Source organism: Elephas maximus, chromosome 20, assembly GCF_024166365.1.
Source record: "Elephas maximus indicus isolate mEleMax1 chromosome 20, mEleMax1 primary haplotype, whole genome shotgun sequence".
Classification (NCBI taxonomy): domain Eukaryota; kingdom Metazoa; phylum Chordata; class Mammalia; order Proboscidea; family Elephantidae; genus Elephas; species Elephas maximus.
Window position 1 is genome coordinate 29553635 of NC_064838.1, and position 18813 is coordinate 29572447.

Here is an 18813-nt window from a genome sequence, read left to right on the forward strand (position 1 = left end):
TCCACACAGAGAGAAAGCTTGGCTGCCAACCAAAATGTTGGCAGTTTGAATCTACCAGACACCCCTTGGAAACCCTATGGGGAAGTTCTACTTTGTCCTATAAGGTCGCTATGAGTTGGAATCAACTCGATAGCAATGGGTAGCCTCCTAAACTGTGAGAGAATAAATTTCTCTTTGTTATAGCAGCACTAGATAACTAAGACGCTGAGATAAGCCATGAAAAACACTGAGGTCCTGTATTTTGTTATCCAAGACAGAATCTCTGGTGTCTGTCAAAATTGACCCAAAATATTATCCTATCTGAGTTGTGACTGCCATATAATAAGTGAAGCAATGTATATTATCCATTTTCTCTATTCTGTGAGCTCTTTTCTTTTAAATACCTGGACACATTGTATGCAAGTAAAAACTCTTTCTAACACCCCAGAATATTCTATGAGTTATTTTTATTATTTTTAGAGAGCAAGTGGAAAGCTATTTTATTTCACCAAAAATCCCTGTCTTACCCTTATTCCCTTTAAATTTGCAAAGCCCATTACCTTTCTGATCATTTTCAGGTATGAAAAACTCTCATTATTTTCAGCCTTCATATAATCTCATTTTATAATTAATAGATGCTGTCTAATGAAATGGAAAACTCTGAACTTTATCTCACAATAAACATTCTCACCACCTCCTGCTTGGTTGGAATTCTTGTCCCCTTCCTCTGTCGCCTGCTCCCCTCTTTCCTCTTGCTAAATGTGGCCTCTGATCCTTCCAGGGCTAGTGGCAGGGAGATAGAGGACAGCCAGGGACAAGAAGTATCTTTTTGCCTGGAACACTTCTGATCTGGCATTGCTGCTCTCTGGGCTGGGTGAATTAATTTTTTTTCTTATGTCTTTGCCTCTTATGTTGTATAGTCCATATATTATTTTTTCAATCATTTTAAGCAAGTTTGTATAATGTTTTTATAAGTTTCCTTTGTTTTTGGAAGTTGTCAGCGGAATAATACTGCTGTGTATTGAGTCTCGGGGCTTACTTTTGATGGACCACTCCTGTGAGTGTTCATAATTTTGGGTTTTGAGCTCATATTACACAAAGTTTCATCTATAGTAATTCTGTGTGGTTGGGGTTAAGCAAATGAGTCTGGGCCCAATTCTTAGGTCAGTTTGTCAGCAGAGGACAGGTCTCAGACAATGCACATGGAGAGTTCCAAATGCCAACTCCTTATAACATAGTTATGAATTTTTAGAATTTTGAAGGGATTTGTTATAATTTCCTTCTTGTCTTGGGTTTCATCCCCCATCCTTATGGGAGCCTAGATCCCAAGTCTCTGCATTATTGAAATTGATGTATCTCTAACCTCAATCCCAGGGCCACCACAGAGTTAACTGATGCCTCTAACTTTTCATCTCATCCATGTAGATATCTATGACAAACTTTGAAACTATGCGTTTCAAAGGAGGTTTACTCTATTTTATCTAATATGTCTAGGTGTTTATAATAGACAATTTTTCAGGTATATTCATCCATTAAGAGCTTCCATAAATTTGTAAAAGGATATATTTTTTTAAATTATACTTTAGATGAAGGTTTACAGAGCAAACTAGCTTCTCATTAAACAGTACACATATTGTTTTATGACTTTGGTTAACAACCCCACAACATGTCAGCACTCTCCTTTCTCTATGAATTATTTTTTAATGCTAGTCTAATTGTCTCTTCATTGTATAAGTTTAGCCATCAACCATCCTGGAATTTAAATTTTCATCAGAATTGCAAAGCTTGAAGAATCAGGCACACTGAGAATCAGAGATAGATGTCTCTGCCCAGAACAAATAAAATAATAAATAAAAATGATTCAATGTGCCCCCTTTGCAGAGATGCTGGAATGTTGGTCAGTTTGGGGTGATCAGTGATTTGCCCATCTTCTGTTTTCTTTTTTTCTAATCTTTGATAGAGAGTGAGGGCACTGTTTATGACCTGCAGGGGCAAAGCTGGTGTGATGGTTAAGGTTATGTGTCAGTTTGGCTGGGCCATGATTCTCAGTCATTTGGCAATTATGATATAGTTTGGCAGTTATGTAATGATGTAATCAAATCTATGATAAGATCTGCTATGAGCAGCCAATCCGTTGAAAAGAAGTTTCCTTGGGATTGTGGCCAACTTCCAGCATATAAATGAATGTTCTAGCAAGGCACTTGCTCTGAATCCTGTATCTGGATCATCCTCATCTGACCTCCAGTTCTTGGGACTTGAGCTGGCAGCTTACCTGCTGATCTTGGGATTCGCCAGCCTCTGTAGCCTGTGAACTAGTGGCATGCCATCTGACCTGCCGATCCTGGGTTTGTCAGCCCCCGCAGCTACATGAGTCAGGAGAAGCATCCAGCCTGATGCCTGATCCAAAGACTTGGGACTTGCCAGCCTCTACAACTGTGTAAGTCATTTCTTTGAGATAAATCTCTCTCTCTCTCTCTCTATATACACACTTCACTGATTTTGCTTCCCTGGAGAATGGAGCCTAAGGCAGCTGGGGATGAGTCAGTGGTCAGAAACTAAGAAACCAATGATAAGGATCATATATATGGGTGGGGCTCTACGGATATTTAGGGGCCCATCCATATTGGGTACTGCAAACATCAGCTTTAAGATGTTTTAGAGTCAAAGTTTGAGCATGTTTGAGGTTTGAGCTGGCAGGCATTAATATATATGGAAACCATAGTGGGTTTGTTGGTCCAGGCCAACTTTTGTGGAATCTTCTTGCTGTGGCCAAATAGTCAGTTACCTGGAAGTTCTGGGCCCTTCTCCATGGCTGCTACCACAATCAGACCTAGTATTCACACACCTTGAACTTCTGGCACTTCTTTCCACTTCTGAGCTTTGCATAAACCTGACACCACAGTGTGTAAGCACTGGCTTCTATTGAGTGAGCCAGATGATCCAATCCAGAAGAGTGGGAGAGTTAATTGCCTAAGGGGAGAATATTGGCTATCAGAGGATTGGTCAACACAGATAAATTTTCTTTCTTTCTTCTCTCCCATGGGCTACTCTGGAGTGAAGGTTTATCCATAGAAACTGACTAAGGATGTCATGCATGGCTGAGTGGATGCACCTGCCAAGCAACCTGCTATGTCTCCTTATGGCTCATTGTAAACTAGTGACTAGTGGTAATGCATTACCTTGCATTTTTCTCATCCTTTCCCGTCTCACATTCTTTTGCCTCCCTGTCACTGTCCTGAGATTGTACCTCCAAATAACTATCCGCACTTAATCCTTGCCTCAGGCTCTGTTTTCTTAGAAATTAAGGTGAAGACAAAAGCTCCCTCTTACACATATCTGGTGCTCTTCCTCAGGACTTCAGGCTTTAAAGGTCATTTTGATTTTAAGAAATGAAAATGGGAAAACGAACTGACCAAAAACTACAAATATGATACTCTTGGTATTAATTAGGATTAGATTCAGTTGGAAGTAACAACATAAACAACGCTAAAATACCAAAACAAAAGTGGCTTAAAAAGATAGTTATTTCTCTCCCTTATAAAAGTCTGGAGTTATGCACTGTAGTCTAGCACAGTGGCTCTTCTCCATCTCTTAAGGAATCAGGCTATTTCCAGCTCAGGGTACACCCTCCTTTTGAGTATGGTTTTCAGTCTTATGCTCCAAGGCAGCATTTGTGTTCTCGGCAGTTTGAAGCAAAGAAAAAGAAAAAGAAAAAAAAAAAAAAAAGAATGGTCAAACGTGTGCACCAACTGTTTTTCTGAGATGATTCCTAGAATTTGCCAGGACACTTTTGTTTACATTCCCTTGGCCAGAACTTAGTTCTATAGCTACCACCTCCTACAACAGAGACTGAGAAGTGTAATTTTTATTCTGAGTGGCCAGGTGCTAGAATTTCCATTTCTTTCAGAAAATGAGAAAAGGACTATCGAGGAACAACTAGAAGCGGGCCTCACACTTATCAATTCCTTCTGTTTCTCTAACTGCGTAGGATATATTTGACAGTGACGGATATTTTCAGAAGGTGTTGTATGTGACCCAAGTTAAGATTTATTTCGTGTATTCTCATGAATTGCATGTTGAAACATGTGTATGAGTATGTGTGTGGGAAATGCTTTTTTTTTAAAGAACAATATTCATATTCTTATGTCTTGAAAAGTTCTAAAATATTATTTTTACCGATTTATTCTTTCTGTGTACTTCTCTTCTTTTCCCCATAACTTCTCATGATTGCAGGCAGACATACAAGGAATGCCAGGTACAAGTCAATGGATGTTTCCATTGGAAAAAAAAAGAAAACAAAAAGAAAGGCTTAACGCTACTCAAGTCCACTGAGTGTGTATATTTGTTTAGCTATTGCCACAATGATGCTGCATAACGAATCACTCCAAAGCTCATTGGCTTAAAAGAATAATAATGTATTAGTTACTTATTGTCGCATAACAATATTAGCATAAATTTAGCAGCTTACATAACACATATTTATTATCTCATAGTTTCTGTAGGTCAGGAATCTGAGCATGGCTTATTTAGGTCCTCTGCCTCAGAGTTTCTCACAAGGCTACAATTAAGGTGTCGGCCAGGGCTGTGGTCTCATCTGAAAGATTGACTTTCAAGCTCATGTGATTATTGGCAAGACTTAGTTCCTTGTGGCCTGTTAGACTAAGGGCCTCCTTTACTTGCTGGCTGTTGACCAGAGGCTACTCTTAGTTCCTTGCTGGCTGCCCTGAGTTCCTTCCTTCAGCATGACCACTCATTTCACCAAAGTGTACAAAGTGAGAAGGAAATAGAGTCTGCTAGCAAGACGGAAATCACAATCTTGTGTAGCATAATCATGGAAGAGACATTCTGTCACTTTTGTTATATTCTATTGGTTTAAAACAAGTCATATGTCCTGCCCAAACTGAAGGATAGGGGGCTACACAGGGGATGTGAACAGCAGGAGGTAAGGATAATTGGGAGCCACTTTAGAGTTTGTCTGCTACAAATAATTTGTTTTCACAGATCAGTGGTTAAGTGGTATAGAGAATCTGTGATTTATATTGAAACCTGCAGGATTTGATCTGCTTGATAAGTGTGTCATCCTCTTAGGGGGATGTGGGCTAGCTGGGGATTGTTCTCACAGTCATAGCAGAGGTGTGAGAGAATAAGCTGAGCTAATCATGTGCATTTCAAAGCTCTGCTTGCATCACATTTACTGATATTCCATTGTCTAAAGCAAGTCATATGACTTAGTCCAAAGTCAAGGGATAGGAAAATACACCCCAACTTTAGTGTATGGATCTAAGAAGTCAATCTACAGCAGTGTGAAACTCAAAAAGGCAGCATTATTTTGGTGGAAGTGATCTTATCATTCAATCTACACATTGGCAAGTGAACTTCTTGTTTTAACTACGTGAGTTATTTGAGATAGACCTATTTATTTGAACAGATAGGTGTATGTTCATGGTGTGGTTGGAAAGTGGGGGTGGATATTGACATAGCACTTACCATACCGGCATACACTAATACAGGAATTAGCAAACCATGGGTCAAATCTGGCCAGCCATCTACTTTTGTATGGCTTGCGAGCTAAGGTTGGTTTTTAAACTTTTAAATGGCTAAAAAAAAAAAAGAAATCAAAAGAAGAAGAATATTTCATGACCCATGAAAATTATATGAAATTCATATTTCTGTGTCCATAAAGTTTTTATTGGCACACAACCATGCTTATTCCTTTAGGTATTGTGTATGGCTGATTTCACGCTACCATGGAAGCATTGAGTAATTCCTATAGAGATTGTATAGCCTGTGAAGCTGAAAATATTTACTATCTGGCCCTTTACACTCTTGTGCAAATATACGAAATTACCACATATACATATACAAACTACGTATGCATATGTATGTATATAAATGGAACATGAGCGGGATAGGACTTAGAGTTTTAGAGGTGTAAGAAAAGTTGGAGATCATCTTTCAAGTATCACTCATTTTACAGATGTGAAAACAGGTCCCCAGACAACTGAAGTCACTTACTGAAGTCTACATTATGTCAGTGACAAAACTAAAAACAGAACATATATTTCCTAATTTTTAAATTTTTCCTTTGCAATACACAGTCACCCAATGTTTTCCTGAATGTCCATTTACAAAAACAAATTTAAAATGAAAAAAGGCAAAGGATTACACCATTTCATCTACATTTGCTACTGAATTTATTTTCTCTAATGTTGTGATCTTTTTTGATTAATGTGACAAATTTTTCTCATATGGCTAGGAAATGTATCAGTTATGGGGTTAATTAGTGCTGGTGTTTAAACCCAGAATGGAGTCATATTAATTGAATGCATCTATTTGATGGTGGTTTAATTAATTAGGCTCTGAAAACCTCTTCTGAGAAACTCCACTTCATGCTAATGAACCCTGTGGATCACCTTATTAAGCTCTGTGTCTAACTTTTTTCCCTTGCACTTTTAAGCCATGTTTAATTTGTTCACATGGTTCCAATAGTCAATAACAAGGCCTTTACTTTTACACCATGTAATCGAAGTTAGTTACATTCATTCTGTTTAATACAGTACAGTTCCTGCATAATGAATGTAATGGAAGAAGCTTAGATGGAGAATTATTAAGCACTAAAAGTAAAAAAAAAATTAAATTGGCATTAAAGAAATATGTAATGTAAAGCTTAAATATGTCTTTATGAACAGAGCCAAAAAATGTTTAAGTTTAAAATATTTGATGTTTATTGTATAAATAGCATTAACTGCTGCAGGGATACCTCGTTTTATTGTGCTTTGCATTATTGTGCTTCAAAGACATTGTGTTTTTCATGAATTGAAGTTTTGTGGCAACCCTTTGTCAAGCAAGTCTATTGGCATCATTTTTCCAACAGCATGTGTCTCTGGTTCACATTTTGGTAATTCTTGGAATATTTCAAACTTTTTAATTATTATTATATCTGTAATGGTGATCCTTGATCAGTGATCTTTGATGTTACTATTGTTTTGGGATGCCACAAACCACGCCCATATAAGATGGTGAACTTTATTGGTAAATGTTATATGTGTTCTGACTGCTTCACTGACTGGCTGTTCCCCTGTCTCTCTCTCTCTCCTTGGGCCTCCCTAGCCCCTGAGACACAACAGTATTGAAATTAGGCCAATAATAACCCTACAATGGCCTCTGGGTATTCAAGTGAAAGGAGGAGCTGCGCTTCTCCCACTTTAAATCACAAGCTAGAAATGATTGAGCTTAGTGAGGAAGGCGTGTCGGAAGCTGACACAGGCTGAACGCTAGGAGGCCTCTTGCACCAAACAGTTAGCCAAGTTGTGAATACAAAGGAAAAGTTCTTGACAGAAAATTAAAAGTGCTACTCCAGCGAACACAAGAAAACAAAACAGCCTTATTGCTGATATGGACAAAGTTTTAGTGGTCTGGATAGACAATCAAACCAGTCACAACATTCCCTTAAGCCAAAACCTAATCCAGAGCAAAGCCCTAAGTCTATTCAATCCTGTGAAAGCTGAGAGAGGTAAGGAAGCTGCAGAAAAAGAAAAATTTGAAGCTAGTAGAAGTTGGTTCATGAAGTGTAAGGAAAGAAGCCATCTCCATAACATGAAAGAACAAGGTGAAGCCGTCAGTGTTGCTGTGTCGCAGCTGCAGCAAGTTATCCAGAAGACCTAGCCAAGATAATTGATGAAGGTGGTTACACTAAAGACCATGGACAACTCTGAGGGGTTCAAGACTTGAGCGGAGGAAGTAACTGCAGATGTGGTGGAAATAGTAAGACAACTAGAATTAGCAGTGGCAGGGTTTGAGAGGACTGACTCCAATTTTGGAAGAAGTTCTCCTGTGGGTAAAATGCTATCAAACAACATTACATACTACAGAGAAACCTTTTGTGAAAGGGAGAGTCAATTGATGCAGCAAACTTCATTGTTGTCTTATTCTAAGAAATTGCCACAGCCACCCCAACCTTCAACAACCATGACCCTGCTCAGTCAGCAGCCATCAACACTGAGGTAAGACCCTCCAACAGCAAAAAGATTACAACTCACTGAAGGCTGAGATGGTGTTTAGCATTTTTTAGCAATAAAGTATTTTTTAATTAAGGTATGTACATTGTTGAGATGATGCCATTGCACACTTAACAGACTACAGTCTAGTATAAACATAGCTTTCATATGCACTGGGAAACCAGGAAATTCATATAACTTGCTTTATCGCAATATTCGCTTTGTTATGGTGGTCTGGAGCTGTACCTGCAATACCTCCAAAGTATGCCTGTATTTTAATAGTCTAAAGCAAAACAAAACAAAACCAAATCCAGTGCTGTTGAATCGATTCTGACTCATAGTGACCTTATAGGACAGAGTAGAACTGCCCCATAGAGTTTCCAAGGAGAGCCTGGCAGATTTGAACTGCCGACCCTTTGGTTAGCAGCCGTAGCACTTAACCACTACGCCACCAGGGTTTCCTTTAATAGTATAGGGATAGAAATTTTAGGTTTCAAATGGCATTTATTTCTTCTTTCGTGCCCTTTTAAAAATAAATATATATTTATTTATTGAAGTTTAATTTTGTTGTTGATGTTAGTTGACACTGAATTGGCTCCAACTCATGGAAACCTTCAGCAAAATGTTGCCTGGTCCTGCTCCATCTTCGTGATCATTGGTATGTCTGAGTCTATTTTTGAGGCTATTCTGTCAATCCATACCATTGAGGGTTTCTCTCATTTTCTCTGACTTTCATCTTTACCAAACATGATGTCTTTCTCCAACGGTTGGTCTTTCCTGATGATGTGTCCAAAATAAATGAGTCAAAGTCTCACCACCCTTGCTTCCAAAAGAATATTCTGGTTGTATTTCTTCTAAGACTAATTTGTTCATTCTTCTGGGAGTCCACAGTATATCCAACATTCTTTGCCAGTACCACAATTTACACACAGTAAAATTCACAGATCTTAAGTGTACAGTTCAACGAATTTTGAACAGTGTATGTGCCCTGGTAACAAGTCCTCAATCAAGGCAGAAAACATTTCTAATATCACAGGATATTTGCTAACGCCTCTTTCCAAATGCTTCTCCCACTCAGCATAGCTGCTTTCTGATTTTTACCACTGGAGATTAGTTTTGCCTGTACTTAAACTTCACGTCAATGAAATCTTACAGAATCTTTTTCACTCTGACTTCCTTCACCCAACATGTGATTTGCTATTAATCTGTTTTTGTGACTATCAGTAGCTTGTTCCTTTTTTTCCTGAATAGTATTCTGTTGTATGAATATGCAACAATTTACTTATTCATTTTTCTATTGATGGACAATTAGATTTTTTCTCTAGGTTTTAGGATGGGAAACAGATGTAGCCTGAGGAATACCAACTTGTGACTTTTGGACTTGATATCTAAACTTATTTGGCCCTGATAATAGGTCAAATCGTATTCACAAGACTCAGTAGGTCTCAATCAAATACTGTCTTTATTCATCTTTTTTTAATTAACTTTTATTAAGCTTCAAGTGAACGTTTACACATCCAATCAGTCTGTCGCATATAAGTTTACATACATCTTACTCCGTACTCCCACCTGCTCTTCCCCTATTGAGTCAGCCCTTCCAGTCTCTCCTTTCGTGACAATTTTGCCAGCTTCCCTCTCTCTCTATCCTCCCATTCCCCCTCCAGACAAGAGCTGCCAACACACTCTCAAGTGTCCACCTGATATAATTAGCTCACTCTTCATCAGCATCTCTCTCCCACCCGCTGACCAGTCCCTTTCATGTCTGATGAGTTGTCTTCGGGGATGGCTCCCGTCCTGCGCCAACAGAAGGTCTGGGGAGCATGGCCGCTGGGATTCCTCTAGTCTCAGTCAGACCATTAAGTATGGTCTTTTTATGAGAATTTGGGGTCTGCATCCCACTGATCTCCTGTTCCCTCAGGAGTTCTCTGTTGTGCTCCCTGTCAGGGCAGTCATCGATTGTGGCCGGGCACCATCTAGTTCTTCTGGTCTCAGGATGATGTAGGTCTCTGGTTCATGTGGCCCTTCCTGTCTCTTGGGCTCCTAGTTGTCGTGTGACCTTGGTGTTCTTCATTCTCCTTTGCTCCAGGTGGGTTGAGACCAATTGATGCATCTTAGATGGCCGCTTGTTAACATTTAAGACCCCAGATGCCACATTTCAAAGTGGGATGCAGAATGTTTCATAATAGAATTATTTTGCCAATTGACTTAGAAGTCCCCTCAAACCATGTTCCCCAGACCCCCGCCCCTGCTCCGCTGACCTTTGAAGCATTCATTTTATCCCGGAAACTTCTTTGCTTTTGGTCCAGTCCAATTGAGCTGACCTTCCATGTATTGAGTGTTGTCTTTCCCTTCACCCAAAGCAGTTCTTATCTACTGATTAATCAATAAAAAAACCCTCTCCCTCCCTCCCTCTCTCCCCCCTTCGTAACCAGAAAAGTATGTGTTCTTCTCAGTTTTTACTATTTCTCAAGATCTTATAATAGTGGTCTTATACAATATTTGTCCTTTTGCCTCTGACTAATTTCGCTCAGCATAATGCCTTCCAGGTTCCTCCATGTTATGAAATGTTTCGCAGATTCGTCACTGTTCTTTATCGATGCGTAGTATTCCATTGTGTGAATATACCACAATTTATTTACCCATTCATCCATTGATGGACACCTTGGTTGCTTCCAGCTTTTTGCTATTGTAAACAGAGCTGCAATAAACATGGGTGTGCATATATCTGTTCGTGTGAAGGCTCTTGTATCTCTAGGGTATATTCCGAGGAGTGGGATTTCTGGGTTGTATGGTAGTTCTATTTCTAATTGTTTAAGATAACGCCAGATAGATTTCCAAAGTGGTTGTACCATTTTACATTCCCACCAGCAGTGTATGAGAGTTCCAATCTCTCTGCAGCCTCTCCAACATTTATTATTTTGTGTTTTTTGGATTAATGCCAGCCTTGCTGGTGTGAGATGGAATCTCATCGTAGTTTTAATTTGCATTTCTCTAATGGCTAATGATCGAGAGCATTTTCTCATGTATCTGATGGCTGCCTGAATATCTTCTTTAGTGAAATGTGTGTTCATATCCTTTGCCCACTTCTTGATTGGGTTGTTTGTCTTTTTGTGGTTGAGTTTTGACAGAATCATGTAGATTTTAGAGATCAGGCGCTGGTCGGAGATGTCATAGCTGAAAATTCTTTCCCAGTCTGTAGGTGGTCTTTTTACTCTTTTGGTGAAGTCTTTAGATGAGCATAGATGTTTGATTTTTAGGAGCTCCCAGTTATCGGGTTTCTCTTCATCATTTTTGGTAATGTTTTGTATTCTGTTTATGCCTTGTATTAGGGCTCCTAGGGTTGTCCCTATTTTTTCTTCCATGATCTTTATCGTTTTAGTCTTTATATTTAGGTCTTTGGTCCACTTGGAGTTAGTTTTTGTGCTTGGTGTGAGGTATGGGTCCTGTTTCATTCTTTTGCAAATGGATATCCAGTTATGCCAGCACCATTTGTTAAAAAGACTATTTTTTCCCCAATTAACTGACACTGGTCCTTTGTCAAATATCAGCTGCTCATACGTGGATGGATTTATATCTGGGCTCTCAGTTCTGTTCCATTGGTCTATGTGCCTGTTGTTGTACCAGTACCAGGCTGTTTTGACTACTGTGGCTGTATAATAGCTTCTGAAATCAGGTGGAGTGAGGCCTCCCACTTTCTTCTTCTTTTTCAGTAATGCTGTGCTTATCCGGGGCTTCTTCCCCTTCCATATGAAATTGGTGATTTGTTTCTCTATCCCCTTAAAATATGACATTGGAATTTGGATCGGAAGTGAATTGTATGTATAGATGGCTTTTGGTAGAATAGACATTTTTACTATGTTAAGTCTTCCTATCCATGAGCAAGGTATGTTTTTCCACTTAAGTAGGTCCTTTTGAATTTCTTGTAGTAGAGCTTTGTAGTTTTCTATGTATAGGTCTTTTACATCCTTGGTAAGATTGATTCCTAAGTATTTTATCTTCTTGGGGGCTGCTGTGAATGGTATTGATTTGGTTATTTCCTCTTCGGTGTTCTTTTTTTGATGTAGAGGAATCCAAGTGATTTTTGTATGTTTATTTTATAACCTGAGACTCTGCCAAACTCTTCTATTAGTTTCAGTAGTTTTCTGGAGGATTCCTTAGGGTTTTCTGTGTATAAGATCATGTCTTCTGCAAATAGTGATAACTTTACTTCTTCCTTGCCAATCTGGATACCCTTTATTTCTTTGTCTAGCCTAATTGCCCTGGCTAGGACTTCCAGCACGATGTTGAATAAGAGCAGTGATAAAGGGCATCCCTGTCTGGTTCCCGTTCTCAAGGGAAATGCTTTCATGTTCTCACCATTTAGAGTGATATTGACTGTTGGCTTTGCATAGATGCCCTTTATTATGTTGAGGAATTTTCCTTCAATTCCTATTTTGGTAAGAGTTTTTATCATAAATGGGTGTTGGACTTTGTCAAATGCCTTTTCTGCATCAATTGATAAGATCATGTGGTTTTTATCTTTTGTTTTATTTATGTGATGGATTACATGAATGGTTTTTCTGATATTAAACCAGCCTTGCATACCTGGTATAAATCCCACTTGATCAGGGTGAATTATTTTTTTTGATGTGTTGTTGGATTCTATTGGCTAGAATTTTGTTGAGGATTTTTGCATCTATGTTCATGAGGGATATAGGTCTATAATTTTCTTTTTTTGTAATGTCTTTACCTGGTTTTGGTATCAGGGAGATGGTGGCTTCATAGAATGAGTTGGGTAGTATTCCATCCTTTCTATGCTTTGAAATACCTTCAGTAGTAGTGGTGTTAACTCTTCTCTGAAAGTTTGATAGAACTCTGCAGTGAAGCCGTCCGGGCCAGGGCTTTTTTTTGCTGGAAGTTTTTTGATTACCGTTTCAATCTCTTTTTTTGTTATGGGTCTATTTAGTTGTTCTACTTCTGAATGTGGTAGTTTAGGTAGGTAGTGTTTTTCCAAGAATTCATCCATTTCTTCTAGGTTTTCAAATTTGTTAGAGTACAATTTTTCGTAGTAATCTGAAATGATTCTTTTAATTTCATTTGGTTCTGTTGTGATGTGGTCCTTCTGGTTTCTTATTCGGGTTATTTGTTTCCTTTCCTGTATTTCTTTAGTCAGTCTAGCCAATGGTTTATCAATTTTGTTAATTTTTTCAAAGAACCAGCTTTTGGCTTTGTTAATTCTTTCAATTGTTTTTCTGTTCTCTAATTCATTTAGTTCAGCTCTAATTTTTATTATTTGTTTTCTTCTGGTGCCTGATGGGTTCTTTTGTTGCTCACTTTCTATTTGTTCAAGTTGTCGGGACAGTTCTCTGATTTTGACTCTTTCTTCTTTTTGTATGTGTGCATTTATCGATATAAATTGGCCTCTGAGCACTGCTTTTGCTGTGTCCCAGAGGTTTTGATAGGAAGTATTTTCATTCTCGTTGCATTCTATGAATTTCCTTATTCCCTCCTTGATGTCTTCTATAACCCAGTCTTTTTTCAGGAGGGTATTGTTCGTTTTCCAAGTATTTGATTTCTTTTCCCTAGTTTTTCTGTTATTGATTTCTAGTTTTATTGCCTTGTGGTCTGAGAAGATGCTTTGTAATATTTCGATGTTTTGGACTCTGCAAAGGTTTGTTTTATGACCTAATATGTGGTCTATTCTAGAGAATGTTCCATGTGCGCTAGAAAAAAAAGTATATTTTGCAGCAGTTGGGTGGAGAGTTCTGTATAAGTCAATGAGGTCAAGTTGGTTGATTGTTGTAGGTAGGTCTTCCGTGTCTCTATTGAGCTTCTTACTGGATGTCCTGTCCTTCTCCGAAAGTGGTGTGTTGAAGTCTCCTAGTATAATTGTGGAGGTGTCTATCTCACTTTTCAGTTCTGTTAAAATTTGATTTATGTATCTTGCAGCCCTGTCATTGGGTGCATAAATATTTAATATGGTTATGTCTTCCTGATCAATTGTCCCTTTTATCATTATATAGTGTCCTTCTTTATCCTTTGTGGTGGATTTAAGTCTAAAGTCTATTTTGTCAGAAATTAATATGGCTACTCCTCTTCTTTTTTGCTTATTGTTTGCTTGATATATTTTTTTCCATCCTTTGAGTTTTAGTTTGTTTGTGTCTCTAAGTCTAAGGTGTGTCTCTTGTAGGCAGCATATAGATGGATCGTGTTTCTTTATCCAGTCTGTGACTCTCTGTCTCTTTATTGGTGCATTTAGTCCATTTACATTCAGCGTAATTATAGATAAATAAGTTTTTAGTGTTGTCATTTTGATGCCTTTTCATGTGTGTTGTTGGCAATTTCATTTTTCCACATACTTTTTTGTGCTGAGACGTTTTTCTTAGTAAATTGTGAGATCCTCATTTTCATAGTGTTTGACTTTATGTTAGTTGAGTCGTTACGTTTTTCTTGGCTTTTATCTTGAGTTATGGAGTTGTTATACCTTTTTGTGGTTACCTTATTATTTACCCCTATTTTTCTAAGTAAAAACCTAACTTGTATTGTTCTATATCGCCTTGTATCACTCTCCATCTGGCAGTTCAATGCCTGCTGTATTTAGTCCCTCTTTTTGATTATTGTGATCTTTTACCTATTGACTTCCATGATTCCCTGTTATGTGTATTATTATTATTTTAATTAATCTTAATTTGTTTGTTTTTGTGATTTCCCTATTTGAGTTGATATCAGGACATTCTGTTTTGTGACCTTGTATTGTGCTGGTATCTGATGTTATTGGTTTTCTGACCAAACAATATCCTTTAGTATTTCTTGTAGCTTTGGTTTGGTTTTTGCAAATTCTCTAAACTTGTGTTTATCTGTAAATATCTTAATTTCGCCTTCATATTTCAGAGAGAGTTTTGCTGGATATATGATCCTTGGCTGGCAGTTTTTCTCCTTCAGTGCTCTGTATATGTCGTCCCATTCCCTTCTTGCCTGCGTGGTTTCTGCTGAGTAGTCTGAACTTATTCTTATTGATTCTCCCTTGAAGGGAACCTTTCTTTTCTCCCTGGCTGCTTTTAAAATTTTCTGTTTATCTTTGGTTTGGGCGAGTTTGATGATAATATGTCTTGGTGTTTTTCTTTTTTGGATCAATCTTAAATGGGGTTCGATGAGCATCTTGGATAGATATCCTTTCGTCTTTCATGATGTCAGGGAAGTTTTCTGTCAGGAGTTCTTCAACTATTTTCTCTGTGTTTTCTGTCCCCCCTCCCTGTTCTGGGACTCCAATCACCCGCAAGTTATCCTTCTTGACAGAGTCCCACATGATTCTTAGGGTTTCTTCATTTTTTTTAATTCTTTTATCTGATTTTTTTTCAGCTATGTTGGTGTTGATTCCCTGGTCCTCCAGATGTCCCAGTCTGCATTCTAATTGCTCGAGTCTGCTCCTCTGACTTCCTATTGCGTTGTCTAATTCTGTAATTTTATTGTTAATCTTTTGGATTTCTACATGCTATCTCTCTATGGATTCTTGCAACTTATTAATTTTTCCACTATGTTCTTGAATAATCTTTTTGAGTTCTTCAACAGTTTTATTGGTGTGTTCCTTGGCTTTTTCTGCAGTTTGCCTTATTTCGTTTGTGAAGTCTTGAAGCATTCTGTAAATTAGTTTTTTATATTCTGTATCTGATAATTCCAGGATTGTATCTTCATTTGGGAAAGATTTTGATTCTTTTGTTTGGGGGGTTGGAGAAGCTGTCATGGTCTGCTTCTTTATGTGGTTTGATATGGACTGCTGTCTCCGAGCCATCCCTGGGAAACTAGTTTTTCCAGAAAACCCGCTAAAAAAAAAAAATGCTGTCAGATCCCTATCAGAGTTCTCCCTCTGGCTGAGGCTATTCGGATGTTAATGAAGCCGCCTGGGGAGGGTGGGGGAGGGATCAGAGAGATAGGAGAGTAGCACCTCAGAATATAGCTGGAGTTGCTTGTCTTGCTTGGAATTACTATTATATCTGAGATTTCCACGGGGCGCATCGCCTATGTGTGCTGGCTGTGTGGAGATTGCCCCGGGGGGTCTGGCCCGCTGGAGTCACGGTCAGATCCTCCGCTGCCAGCCTGGGACAGTGCACTCCCAACTCCAAAATCAGTCGCTGCCTCCCGGGAACTCCCTGCCCCGCCTGCCGCGTCGCCGCGCCGCCTCTGATGACCGGATAGGCTCCCCCCCGGGGTCAGCTCAGGCGAGCGGAGCTGCTCCCCGTGCCTGCGCCGCGACCGCACGTCCCGGCTGGGACGCCACTCTCCCTGCTCCAAGACCAGTCACTGTCTCTTGGGGACTTCTCCCACCGGCTGCTGAGTCGCCACGCCGCCCACGCGAACCTGCTGCGCCCCCTCCCGGGGTTAGTTCAGGGGGGTGGAGCAGCTCCCTGTGCCCGCGCACCGTCAAAATCCCGGTGGGACGGCTCCCCGGCTGGGACCCTGCTCTCCCCACTCCAAGACCAGTCACTGCCTCCTGGGGACTTTTCCCACTGGCTGCGCCACCACGCTGCCTGCGCGAACTGGCTGGGTGCCCTCCCGGAATGAGTTCGGGGGCTAGGGCTGGGCCCCTTGTTTATGCCGTCTGCCCCCCCGGGCTCTGCCCCAAATCGGGCGCCGAAGGTCACCTGACTGGTACGCTGGCTCCAGGGTCTGAAAACAATTGCTGCCTCCCCGTATTTGTTCGTTCTCCGTCTCTAAATCTGTGTTTGTTGCTCAGGGTTCGTAGATTGTTATGTATGTGATCGATTCACTTGTTTTTCCAAGTCTTTGTTGCAAGAGGGATCCGCGGTAGCGTCCACCTAGTCCGCCATCTTGGCCCCGCCTCCTATTCATCTTTATAGAAAGAAACAGGACAGGAAATACAGCTTTGTTGTATAAATGAGTCAAAAATGGCCCCTAGTTGTTTACTTTCTCATAGCAAGCTGAGACCTGTTAGCCCAAAAAGCCCACCAGTGCCAAACTCAAATTATCATCCAATTATTTATAAAATAGCTCAAAATAAGCAAATTTTTAGCCACTTAGAGGCTAGCTGCTTTACATACCCTGAGAAACTGCACCCACTAGCCCTGGATAAGCTAAAACCTTGTAGTTGTAAGGGCCCCCAGCTGCATCTGTCCTTTGGAGCTCTATGACCTAGAGACTCACCACCTTGGTTCTGGAGCACGCCTTGTAGGGACACTAAGTTTCCCTGCTCTCTTACTCCTCTTCCCTGGGAGTTTCCAGGCCGTCTTCCCCTTCTGGTGGCTCCCTGCATTGCTTGCTTCTGGAACACCTCCTGCTTTGGGGGACTATCTCTTGCCAGTGAGTGGGCCGTAATAACTAACTTGTTGTACAACACTGCTATCTCGTGGCCACGCCTTTTTCTTTGATCAGCCCTGAATTCCCTTGAACTCATTATAAGCCTGTACAACATCTTAAACTCATCAGAAGGCTTAGCAGGTCTCCAAGAACAAAGCTTCTTCTACCACCTCACCTACGTGTGTGTAGGCTTAGGTGGAACAAGAGCCTAGTTATGTGTGAGTCATGTTGACACAGAGCAGCTGAGGCCTCAGTTTATCACCAATCTTTTATACAGTTCTCTTCACATAGACCCAATGCCTACGTGGCAACTCCCAGCTCTATTGATCAGGGTTTCGTAGCAAACAAACCCAAAAATCCAGTGCCGTATATAGGACATAGCAAACAAGGCAGACCTAATCTACTCTTATCTTACTTAACGCTATAATCATTTCCAAGGAAATAGAACTCTGACCTTCATTTTCCCAGGCAGGCCTGGGTCAGTCCAGAACTGATATTAACTCTTTATTCACAATTACTAACAATTCTATTGCGTTGGGACATCTGCATATCATTATATTCATTTTATAGAGGCTCGGTCTTAGTAGCCAAGGATATAGGAATATGGGTCAGATCAATCATGCCTTAAAAAAAAAAAAAAAAATTTAGGACCCGGATAAGGCTAAATGGCGTGGGCGGATTGAATCAGTGACACCGGCCTCTTTAGCATCGTCCTTTACTCTGTGGGGGAAATTGGACCCTGCTAAGAGGACTTTGGTTAAAAAAATGTGTGGTGTCAACTTTCCTCTTAGAATACACAATGAGAGCAATTCAACTGTGCTTAATATACGAGTGACTGAGTTATCTCTCTGACTGAGTTAGCCCCTCTGGGGAAAGTGGTTTGATTTTGGTTTAAAAGCCTAGCTCCAGGAAGCATGACTTTGAACTTCTCAATTGTTGATAGGGTGGTTGGTTTATAATTGTTATCATCGCTGATCGTGAAGGTGTTTCCCAGGGGCTAAAAAGGACAGTAATATACAGGCTCATTCAGATAAACACTGGATCATTCTTTGCCGGAGGAAGGAATCTTTCGAATCAATTTTCTCTGGCCTGCATCTAGAGAAATCAAATTATGTCTAGTCACCTGGTTTCCACTAATGTTGGTGGTTGGAAATTACAAAATGGCTCCTCATACAGTTTTAGAGTTAGAAGAAAGCAACAGAGAGCTGGTTTATTGCCTTCCTCCTTAAAAAATAAATGGTTAGCACCGTATGTGAAAACTCATCTGACATGTTAGTCCCTGGGCATGCGTTTGTCCCACGGGAAGGTGCCAGTCTGGTGTGAAACTATGGTTTCCTTAGCCTCTTAGCCTGTACTGTAATGTAATTCTCTCTCAATCCCCATTTTATGAAATAGTGGGGAATGAGGAGATGTACTGAGGTTATTAAGTCCTTCCCAGGCTTGAGATACTCTTAACTATTACTTTTCTTAACTCATCAGAGTGATTTAGCTGTGATTACCCTGGGTGGGGTTTTTTACCCAAGTAATTCAGGCAAAGTACATATTC